This window comes from Oryctolagus cuniculus, chromosome 6 (genome assembly GCF_051225735.1).
Source record: "Oryctolagus cuniculus isolate XC-2025 breed Fujian yellow rabbit chromosome 6, ASM5122573v1, whole genome shotgun sequence".
Classification (NCBI taxonomy): Eukaryota; Metazoa; Chordata; class Mammalia; order Lagomorpha; family Leporidae; genus Oryctolagus; species Oryctolagus cuniculus.
The window spans coordinates 17,693,072-17,705,685 of NC_142872.1; positions in this window are offsets into that span (position 1 = coordinate 17,693,072).

The window sequence follows — 12,614 nt, forward strand, 5'->3', positions numbered from 1 at the left end:
AGGAGGCAAGAACTCAAGCCAGGTCTCCCACATAGGTGATGGAGACATAGTACTTAAACTATTACTTGCTGTTTCCCAAGGCGCAAAACAGCAGGAAGCTGGAATTGGAACAAGAGCAGGGACTTAACCCAGGCATTCCGATATAGCCACATCTTCAGTGCTGTACCAAACACTGATCCCTAAACTCCAGTCACCACTGTTGATTAAAAGCAAGTGAATAATAAGTCTTGGTAAGGTAGCAATAGAAGTATCTTATCTTATGTTAATACAGATTCACAAAAGCCAAGAGCAAATACCATATTTTCTGTGAAACATTAAATGCATTCCTATGAAATTTAAAAATAAGATACATTTCTCCCCAGTGGTGTTCCATTTAACCTTAAATTGGAGAGTCTAACAATAACCAATGCAATAAGCCAGAAAACAATACATTGCACAAATAATATAAAGAAAAGACAGATATAATGGTTTGCACACAAGGTTGCCTTGAAAATCCAAGAATTTACTAAAAGAATTATTAGGATCAATAAAGATTTCAGTTTGATGGTTAGATAGAAAAGTAGCATAGAAAAAAATCTATTTTCTTATATATCAACAACATAGTAAAGACTGGAACAGAGAGAATCCATTTAGAACAATAATACAAATTATAAAATTCTCTCAAAATACAAGAAAACATGTTGGAAATTGGAAAATGCAAGAAAAAAAATAAAAGAAGATCCGGTCAATGCAGATACATAGTCCCTTACTAAATAGAAAGTGGCATTTTTGAGATATCAATATTTCATAAGTTAACTTAGGAATGTAATGCAATTTTAATCATTATTTAGGAAATCTAATAAGTTGATTTTATAGACCCAAGAGCAGAGGAAATACTAAGTAGTAGCATGAAATCTGAGAAGAAAAAAGTAGGAGAAACTTCTTCAGGAATTATAGCACATTTGAAAATATTGTGAAAAATAGGCATAGATACTGTTTAACATGATTGCATAGAAGATAGAAACAAAAGTATGCAAATTAATTAAGTGTGCATAGTAGTTTAGAGTATTGAATCTCCAACCAGACCACGGAGTAGCTGCATATTCTTGGGCAAATTACTTAAATTCTATGTGCCTTAGTTTCCTTGTGTGTAAAGCTGGAATTGTGTTACTGCCTACATTTTATGTTGCTTGTAATGATTAAATAAGTTAATATGCATACAGTGCTTAGAAAAGTGCCTGGAACATGATCAGAACTATGCAAGTGCTAGCTGTTGTTAATGATAAAGATGGTAAACAAATCAGTAGGAAGCTGATGAATGATTTCCCAAATTAGGGGGAAGTTTGTTTATCCATTTAGACACAGACCTTAAATCATACCCAGAGAACTAAATATAAAAGTATTAGAACTGCAGAAAAAGCTAATAAATAAGCTTGGGATGAAGAAAAACTATCTAAGCAAGACACAAAGCATTAAATTTCATAAAGGAAAACAATCACATATTTAAAAGCCATATAGGAAATTGTTGCATGCCAGAAGCATAGTAAACAACATCAGTGGCAACCTACAGCCTGGGAATATATTGCTTTATAATATATGACTCATATTAATATCAGTATGAGTCAATAGAAAAAAAGATAACCCTCCAATGGGAAAATGAGTGAGGGATATTAACAAGGAACTCATAGAAAAAGAAGTATAAATATTCAGTAAAAGCTGCAAAAAATGCTAAAACTCATTGGTAATCCTAGAAATGTACATTAATTTAATACATTTTAATCAGTTTTCACTCATCAAATTAGCAAAAAGATACAAGCTCGAGAACATCTAGTTTGATAAGGATATGGCAAATGGGTACATTGATGCCCTGTTGGCAGGAGGATAATATAATAAAAATCTTAGGGGAATAACTTTTCAACAAATATTCAGATAAAAATTCCCTTTTGTTGGCCAATTTTTTTCCAGGAAATTCTGAAATTTATTCTTTTTTTTTTTTTTTTTTTTTTTGACAGGCAGAGTGGACAGTGAGAGAGAGAGACAGAGAGAAAGGTCTTCCTTTGCCGTTGGTTCACCCTCCAATGGCCGCCGCGGCCGGCGCGCTGCGGCCGGCGCACCGCGCTGATCCGATGGCAGGAGCCAGGAGCCAGGTGCTTCTCCTGGTCTCCCATGGGGTGCAGGGCCCAAGCACCTGGGCCATCCTCCACTGCACTCCCTGGCCACAGCAGAGGGCTGGCCTGGAAGAGGGGCAACCGGGACAGAATCCGGTGCCCCAACCGGAACTAGAACCCGGTGTGCCGGCGCCGCTAGGCGGAGGATTAGCCTAGTGAGCCGCGGCGCTGGCTCAAATTCTGAAATTTATTCTAAAGAATATTTCTCAAGCACATGGTCCTAATGGCCAATGTGACCATGGCAGGATAGTTTATGACAATAAAAAGTGGGAAACAGATTCTCACTATGAGAAAAACAGTTTAAAACCTACAATAAAGCCATCACGTTGAATATCATGTAATTATTAACAAGAATGAAGTAAAGGTATTTATGTCTTGTATAATATATATACAGTCATGTGTGGGAAACTTCCCAAAAAATATTAATGAAAAAATAAAGTCTCAGAACAATTCTTCCACTTCTTATTTTACACGAGTGCTGTGTTTGCATGTAAGTAGGCAAAGGCAGAGGAAAAATACTAACTCTGGGGATGGGTTGTGATGGGGTTGGGAAGGTAGACCCTCACATTTTAGTCTTTACATAGAAATAGCTTTAACTTTTTGCTCTGAGAGCCACATCCATGGGTTCTGTAACAAAATCAGTGGAACACAGTAGGTGAATGACTACTGAAGAAGTTGAAGAAGCACCGGAAGGTGAGTTGTTTCCTTCAAAAATGCTCCTAACTTTATAGGTAATTCCCACGGCTTTCAAACTGTGGTAGGGCAAAGTTGTGAAATAGTATGTTTTTTCTGAATACCCAATGTAATTCTGAAGCCAAACCTGACAAAGATAGCTTTTAACAAAGCTACAGTTTGTACACACAGCACAGATGAAAATGTTTAAAGTCTAGAAAATCTAGTAAATAATGAAGAAATACTTATTCCAAAAATATAAAAATAGTTTAGCATTGTGATAACTATTCATGCTTTTTTCATAGATTAAAAGATACAAAGCAGGGTTGGCATTTGACATAGCAATTAAGACGTCACTTGCGATGCCAGCATCCCATAGGGGAGTGTCTGAGTTTGAGTCTCCGTTGCATTCCTCATTCCAGTTTCCCATTAATGCGTGCTGCACCCCTTGGTTGGCAGCAGGTGATTCCTCAAGCACATGGGTGTCTGCCACCCATGCAGGGGAACTGGATTGATTTCCTGGCTCCTGGCTCGACATGGCGCAGGCCCAGCTTTTGTGGGACATTTCAGGAAGTAAACCAGCAGGTAAGAGATCTGGCTCCCTCTCTCTCTACCTTCAAAACAAAACAGAAAATGCACACACACACACACACAGCACCTGACTTTCTAAAGAGAAATGAGTTTTCTATCCACTGATCTATTCATTCAAAAATTTATTGTTCTTAGTTCTGGTATAAAAGCAAACTAGTACAATGAAGTATGAAGGAATGTTTAGATAGGGAAAATTCCTACATATAGAAGAAATAGATTATCGAGTTTCTTTCTAATATCCATAGCAAATAATTTCATATTGGGGAAAACCAGGAGTATTCCCATTCATGTTGGGAGCAATTTAACCAAGTATTCCCATTATTACAGCTGTTTTCAACAAGTGCTAACTAATACAATATAATAAGGAATGAGTACTATATAGGAAAGGAAAGTTATAGTGCTTAGTCATAATTATTTGTACGTTTATGTAATTGTCTATCTAGAAAACTGAAGATAACCTATTGAAAAAGCATTAGGAGATAGACATTCAGTAAGGTGGCAAGTTATAAGAAAATATAGAGCTTTCCTATGCTAGCAATATTGTTATTATAGGGAAGGATATCATTATAATAGCAAAAAACAATATAATACACATAAGCATGAACAATCGAAAATGCAGAGTACTTAAAACAAGAAAATGAGAAAACTACTTGAAGACAGCTTTTTAAAACTTATTTTATTGATTTTTTAAGATAACATTTTAAACTTACTTTAGAGTCAGTGCTCTACTAACTGAAGAGTTCAACAAACAAAAAGTGAAAAGACCATAGTTGAGCAGTAAACCAGGCAAGGGCTATGAAAATCAAATGAAAAGATGTTCATCTTTGCTCATAAAAAGTGAATTTAAATAGTCACAATATCACTAAAACCATAGTGGTATATAATTCCTATGAATTTGTTAGATAAAACACTGTACTTGTGGCAAAATTGATATACCCAGGTATTCCTCTTTTTTTTTGTTTTTGTTTCTTGAAAAGATTTAGATCCCACGTATAAGGGAGATCATGTAGTATTTGTCTATTTGTGTCTGTCTGATTTCATTCAACATGGTGACCTCTAGATCCAACCATTTTGTTGCAAATAATAGAATTTCATTCCTTTTTTTTTAATAACTGAATAAGATTCCACTGTATCCAGGTGCTGCATTTTCTCTATGCACTCATCTGATGATGGCCACCTTGGTTGATTCCATGTTCGGGCTATTGTGAACTGTACAGCTGTAAACATGATGGTCCAGGTGTCTCTTGCATACAGTGTATTTGGGTTCTGTGGATATATACCCAGTAGTGGGACTGCTGGATCATATGTAATTCTATTTCTAGTTTTTTAAGAAATATCAAGGCTGGCATTGTGGGGTAGCAGGTAAAGCCACCACCGATGATGTCAGCATCCTATATGAGCACCAGTTCAAGTCCTGCCTGCTCCACTTCTGATCCAGCACCCTGCCAATGTGCCTAGGAGAGCAGTAGAAGATTACCCAAGTGCTTAGGTTCCTTCCACCCACGTGGGAGATCTGGATGAAATGGTTGGTTCCTGGCTTCAGCCTGGCACTTCCCTGGCTATTGCAGCCATCTGGGGAGTGAATCAGTGATTGGAACATCTTTCCCTTTGTCTCCATCTACCCCCAATACCCTTCCCCCACCCTCTGTAACTCTTTCAAGTAAATAAATGAATCTTAAAAAAAAGAGAAATCTCCAGTATGTAAATTAGTGGCTGCATTAATTTGAGTTCCCATCAATAGTGTAATAGAGTTCTCCTTTCTCCACATCCCTGCCAGCATTGGTTGCTCTGTCTTTGTGGGGAGCAACTCGGACTAGACTAAGTTACTGGAATTAAGACTTATTCTATGCATCTGCTCTCCCACAATATGGCGCTGGGAGAGGAGGAAACAGCTTCTACACAGCTGCCTCCAGTTCAACCAATAAACAGCAGGACCTGCTCCTGATTGGAGGAGAGCAGCGTACTCGGCGTGTGGGTAGCAGAGATGGGATTGGTGGAAGAGGACTATAAAGGAGGAGAGAGACAACATGCACCAGGAACATCTATCTGAAGGAACACCTGAGCAGCCCCCGAGAGAGCCGGCCGGTGGTGTGCCGCTCCCCCGCGGAAGTGGGGAAAGTGGCAGGGGGAACCGCCCTTCCACGGAGGTGGAAGGGTCGGTAGCCAACCCGGGAAGAACCAGCAGCAAACCCGGGAAGGGCCGAGCAGACAAAAGAACAGCGCAGGGTCCTGTGTCGTTCCTCCACGAAGATGGGGAGCGACATAATGGTGCCGTGACTCGGATATGAAGCCTAGGCAAGGTTTAGTGTCGTTCCTCCACGAAGAGGGAGAGCGACAGTCTTTTGCAAACTAACCATTCTGACAGGGGTGAGGTGATATCTCATTGTGGTTTTGATTTGCATTTTCCTAATGCCTAGCAATACCAAGTGTTTTTTCATATATTTGCTGGCCATTTGTGTTTCTTTTTAGAACTCTCAACTCATTTCTTAACAGGACTGGTTGTTTTTTGTTGTTGTTGCTGTTGAGTTTTGTTGTTGTTGTTTTAAGATTTGTCTATTTGAGAGGCAGAGTTATAGACAGAAAGAGGGAGAGAGAGACAGAGGTCCTCCATCTGCTGGTTCACTCCCCAAATGGCCTCAACAGCTGGAGCTGGGCCGATCCTAAGCAAGGAGCCAGGATCTTCCTTCAGGTCTCCCATGTGGATGCAGAGGCCCAAGCACTTGGGCCCTCTTCTGCTGTTTTTCCAGGCCACAGCAGAGAGCTGGATTGGAAGTGGAGCATCCGGGACTCAATCTGGTGCCCATATGGATTGCTGGTGCTGGCAGAGGCTTAGCCTACTCTGCCACAGCACCAGCCCCTATTGTCGAGTTTTTTGAGCTGCTGATATGTTCTGAACAGTAATCCTTTGTTGGATAAATAGCTTGCAAATATTTTCCCCCATCCTATCAGATGTCTCTTCACTCTGATGTTTCCTTTGCTGTGCAGAAGCTTCTGAGTTTGGTATAATCCCGTGTATCTAGTTTTGTTTCTGTTGCGGTACTTGGGGGTCTCATTCAAGAAGTCGTCACATATAGCAATGCCTTGAAGTGCTTCCCCTATGTTTTCTTCTAGCAATTTCATAATCTCTGGGCTTAAATTTATGTCTTTGGACTATTTTGATTTGATTTTTGCTTGTGATGAGAGGTGGTATGCCCAATTTTTCCAGCACCATTGTTGAAGAAACTGTCCTTTCTCTGATGTATTATCTGGGCACTTTTGAAACCGTGTTTTGAGAGGGAAATACAAAGAATTACAAAGATGTCAGTTCTCCCTAAATTATTTTTCTATAAATTCAGTGCAGTTCTAATGAAACTTTAATGTAATTTTGAGGGGAGATTTAGAAACAATTCTTCTTTAAAATGTTAATCATTATTTTTGTCCAAGTTATACATATGCACTTTAAATGTGTTAAAAATCTGCTGCTTTCTCGGGCCTCAGGATCAGCCCTTAAGGCATGTGAATCCGGCTGAAAAGCCCCTGAGAGTATTTCAGGCAAGGAAAGCCAAGACACTCTGGCAAAAAAAAAAAAAAAAAAAAAAAAACCTAAATGAAAGATCTCCGCGAGTGAGATCCCAGTGGAAAGAACAGGTCATCAGAGAAGGAGGTACCTTTCTTTGAAGGGAGGAGAGAACTTCCACTCTGACTACGACCTTGCCTAAATATGATCAGAGTCGGTGAACTCAAAAGGCTTCCATAGCCTTGGCAACTCATGAAAAGAGCCTAGGGTGATTACTGATGCCATAAACAAGAGTGTCAATTTGTTAAGTCAACAACAGGAGTCACTGTGACTTACTCCTCATGTAGGATCTCTCTCCTTAATGTGCTGTACATTGTGATTTAATGCTATAACTAGTACTGAAATAGTATTTTTCACTTTGTGTTTCTATGTGGGTGCAAACTGTTGAAATCTACTTAATATATGCTAAAGGGATCTTCTGTATATAAAGAGAATTGAAAATGAATCTTGATGTGAATGGAAGGGGAAAGGGAGCGGGAAAGGGGAGGGTTGCAGGTGGGAGGGAAGTTATGGGGGGGGAAGCCATTGTAATCCATATTCTGTACTTCAGAAATTTATATTCATTAAATAAAAGTAAAAAAAAAAATCTGCTGCTTTGACTCATAGAATAGCAGATATCCTAAATAGCACTCTGGCCTCAGAATCAACCCTTAAGGCATTCGGATATGGCTGAAGAGTCCATAAGAGTATTTTAGGCATGGAAAGCCAAGACACCCTGGGGAAAAAAAAAAAAGACCTAAATGAAAGATCTCTGTGAGTGAGATCCCAGTGGAAAGAACGGGTCATCAAAGAAGGAGGTACCTTTCTCTGAAGGGAGGAGAGAACTTCCACTTTGACTATGACCCTGTCGGAATAAGATCGAAGTCGGCGAACTCAAAAGGCTTCCATAGCCTTGGCAACTCATGACTAGCGCCTAGGGAGATTACTGATGCCATAAACAAGAGTGTGAAATTGTTAAGTCAACAACAGGAGTCACTGTGTACTTACTTCTCATGTGGGATCTGTCTTTAATGTGTTGTCCAATGTGAAGTAATGCTATAACTAGTACTGAAACAGTATTTTACACTTTGTGTTTCTGTGTGGGTGCAAACTGATGAAATATTTACTTAATATATACTAAATCAATCTTCTGTATATAAAGGTAATTGAAAATGAATCTTGATGTGAATAGAATGGGAGAGGGAGCGGGGGATGGGAGGGGTGCGAGTGGGAGGGAAATTATGGGTGGGGGAAGCCATTGTAATCCATTAACTGTACTTTGGAAATTTATATTTACTAAATAAAAAAAATGGAAAAAAAAAGAAAAAAAATCTGCTTTATAATAGCAATTCTCAGCTTTACTGTTTGCAGTTTGATTCCCACTTCCACAGTCAACCATTTCCAGCCCTTTAAGCAATTGTTACTGGTAGTTTTATGTCTATTTTCTTTTTTAAAAAGATTTATTTTATTTGAAAGGAAGAGTTACAGAGATGTGGTGGTCAGGAGGAGGGTATGTGGCAGGAGTCTTCCATCGGCTGGTTCACTTCCCAGATATCTGCAACAGCTGGAGCTGTGCCGATCCAGCAGGAACCAGGAACGTCTTCCAGGTCTCCCATGTGGTTGCAGGGGTCCAAGGACTTAGGCCAACTTCCACTGCTTTCCCAGGCCATAGCAGAGAGCTGGATTGGAAGTGGAACAGACAGGACTCGAACCAGCACGCATGCATGTTAGATGCTGGCACTGCAGGCGGTGGCTTTACCCACTACGCCACAGTGCCGGCACCTGTATATTTTCAAATGAGCAAGTTTTTTCTACTTAAGTTTCCCCCCATTCTTTTGGATATTATCTGTTGGCTTCCTACTCTGGAAAGTGTGTTTAGTTTTCTTTTCTTTTTTTTTTTTTTAACAAGTGGTAGTCAATTTATTAAAACAGTCGGTTTGTGTGTGTGTGTGTGTGTGTGTGTGTTTAGTTTTCTGACCCATTCTTCAGACCTCCCTCAGCTGTGGCCCTCACTCCCCCACACACCACACACATGTGTAGGCATTTCATCCTCTTCTCCCCACCTTGGTCCTACTTTTGATTATATCAGTATCCAGTGTTAAAATTAGAATGTCTGTGTAAACGTTATTCATCGGGGAGCCTCAGAGTAGCCTACGGCTGTTCCATACACAAACTTTTTTCTGGGAGTTAATAGTTAGCTGCTTTTTAAAGTTGCTTTGTGATTGATACCACTGATGAGAAAGAGATTGAGATTGATTGATCCTCAACCCAGTCAAGCATCTGAGGAAAATCTAATTCTGGTTTTTGAACATTTGCGTGCTGGATCCATCCCGTTGTCCACACTGGGTTGGTTGCACCTGAGACTCGCTGCTGCTCCGTGTTTCATGACCTTCCCTCTGTGCTCACCCTGAGAACATCGCTTCTCTGTTTTTGATGGTGAAGCTTCCCTTTGTTGGAGTCTGGTCTTTCTCCTCCATAATTTACACCCTTGTATTAGGCAGCACCTGATCTAGTAGATTCCAGGGAACCGAGCCACAGATCTGGGCAAAGGAGGAAGTGTCTCTGCCATCGCCCTATCAGGCGCCAGTGGAAGCTACTGTACTGCTGCCTCCGATACCTGCGGCCCACCCTGGACCCTCCGCACATGCAAATCAGAGATTCCCTGCCCTGCCTGTCTTCTACAATGAATCTTCCAGGCCGATTTCTTTTTATAGGTTCTGTTTCTAAATGTGAAGAAAATGTTCATCTTTTTTACATGTTTTGAGCTGAATCAGGTAGTGTCCAAAAGGATGAACTCTCCTCACACTGGTGAGGAAACCCACATGTCCTGACAAACCTCGTCTATAATGTATTAACATACACAGTTCCACTCCCCCCTGCCCCGCCCCACTGAATAATCATTTCTACTAACATAGTGGTTAAGACTCTGTTGACCAAAACTTTATTCGGGGTCCTCTGAGTGCTATGCTTGATTAGGATGTGGCTGGTAACATGTGCTGGGCTAGGGCTCCACTCACTATCCTTCCAGACTCCCGCTTGAGCAAGAATCCTGCTGAATCACTTCAGGGAAAATCTAGCACACTCAGTCTCTGACCACCCTTTGTATCTTACCACCCTGGCCTGCTTCAGCAACAAGGCCATCAAGTCGGTTTAGCCAGAAATGTTTTATCCTTGATGTTTCCTCTGTAAATTTCAGCCAGGGACACCCACCCTGCTCCTGGGTGACAAATCCCCACTTATCCTTATTGGAATCAGAATTGTGTCCAGTGTCTCCCCCAAGGCAAGCCCCTGTTGCAGTGGAACCCTGTACTTATCACCATGGCCTCCTCCCCTGGAATAAAGTCTGTCTAGCCCTTCTATTTTTCTTCTTTAAAAAAAAGTTATTGATACGAAGATAACAGGTTTCATGTATTTCATAGGCATAATTCTAAGAAAATAACAATGCTTCCCTCCCTCCCTCAACCTCCCTCTTTCCTTCCTTTATTTTTTTAAAGATTTATTTATTTATTTGAAAGTCAGAGTTACACAGAGAGAGAAGGATAGGTAGAGAGAGAGAGAGAGAGAGAGAGAGGAGAGACAGGTCTTCCATCCGCTGGTTCACTCCCCAGATGGCCGCAACAGTCAGAACTAGGCTGAAGCCAGGAGCCAGGAGCTTCCTCTGGGTCTTACTATGCGAGTGCAGGGGCCAAGGACTTGGGCCATCTTCTACTGCTTTCCCAGGCCATAGCAGAGAGCTGGATTGGAAGTCGAGCAGCCAGGACATGAACCGGTGCCTATGTGGAGTGCCGGCATTGCAAGTGGCAGCTTTACCTGCTATGCCACAGCTCTGGCCCCACAAAAACTTAATTTCAATCCACTCTATAATCCCAGGCTTAATTACAAAACAAACAAAAAGTGGAAAGACCACAGTTCCACAGCAATATAAACAAGGGCTAAAAACAACAATGAAATCACAAGATGTCCATTTCACTTTGTACTTTTTTTGTTTCTGTATTAGTTCCCAAACTTTCTTATCAAGTGTCACGAATAATCTTCTGTAGCAATAGAAACCCACAACACTTAGTCTAATTCCAAGTTCTCATATTAATGTTCTATAGTCATATTCAAAATTAACCCTCAATATTGTAAGAAAGCTTTGTCCTTATCAACCACCTAGGCAAAAACCCGACTCTTTTTGGCGACAAGATACAAAACAAGTACAATTGCAAGTTAAATTTCTTGGAAATAGGTATCACAGGCCGGCGCCGCGGCTCACTAGGCTAATCCTCCGCCTTGCGGCGCCGGCACACCAGGTTCTAGTCCCAGTCGAGGCACCGGATTCTGTCCCGGTTGCCCCTCTTCCAGGCCAGCTCTCTGCTGTGGCCAGGGAGTGCAGTGGAGGATGGCCCAAGTGCTTGGGCCCTGCACCCCATGGGAGACCAGGATAAGTACCTGGCTCCTGGCTTCGGATCAGCACGATGCGCAGGCCGCGGCGGCCATTGGAGGGTGAACCAACGGCAAAGGAAGACCCTTCTCTCTGTCTCTCTCTCTCACTGTCCACTCTGCCTGTCAAAAAAAAAAAAAAAGAAAGAAAAGAAATAGGTATCACAGCCTGATCAGATACTGCTCACCTGCTCACAATTGTATGAGTTAGCACAAGAGACAGGCTCATTTGTCCTCTCATTTACTGAAATAGTTAAGTCCTGTTTCTACTTCTTTAGTAACACTGTCAAATGGTCTTCTAAAAATCTTTAAAATACTGATGAAATGCAAAGATGAATCTATTTTCTGAAAATCACTGGGTTTAAATAATTTTTAAATATTTATTTATGTGAAAGAGAGCCAGAGAGCGCAAGATCCCATTTGCTATTTCATTCACCAAATGCTGGCAACAGAGCCAGGGGTGGGTTAGGATGACGCCAGGAGCCAGGGAATCTGGGTCTGTTGGAGGGACCCCCCTACCTGAGCCATCACCCCCTGCCTCCCCAGGGGTGCATTATCAGGAAGCTGGGATTAGGAGCATATCTAGGACTGCAGCCCAGGTACTCCAGTATGGGATGTGGGCATCCCAAGTGGTGTCTGGACTGCTGCATCCAATGTTGGCCTCTAAATATTTTTTAATAAAAGAGTGATAACAGGAATCAGATCGAGACCTATTAATCTGATACTTAGGTTTGCTTTTCCAATTGTGTGTAGCACTATTGCTTGCACAGTGAAGTTTCTTTCTCCTGGAATAAAACATAGAAGAATTTACTTTTCTCAGAACTGGGTCCAAATGACTTTTTTTTTTATCTTTGACAGGCAGAGTGGACAGTGAGAGAGAGAGACAGAGAGAAAGGTCTTCCTTTTGCCGTTGGTTCACCCTCCAATGGCCGCCGCGGCCGGCGCATCGCGGATCCAAATTAGAGCTGACTACCATGACCAGCTCTGAGTTGAATATCATCTGTCAGTTGTGTAAATGTATTCTGTGCTTCAGATTTGAACAATACGACTTGAAAGGAAAAAGGTGTATAATTGTGGGGCAGAATCTGTGGGCATTTCCCCTGAGTTTTGTTTTTCCTGATGCTATGATTTGAATGTCTGCCTCCTCCAAAACTCGCTCTGAAGTTGGGCTGCTGTTGTGATGATTTCTGGAGGTGGGGGCATTTCAGAGGCGTGTGGGTCACGAGAACTGCACCATCCTGAGTGGA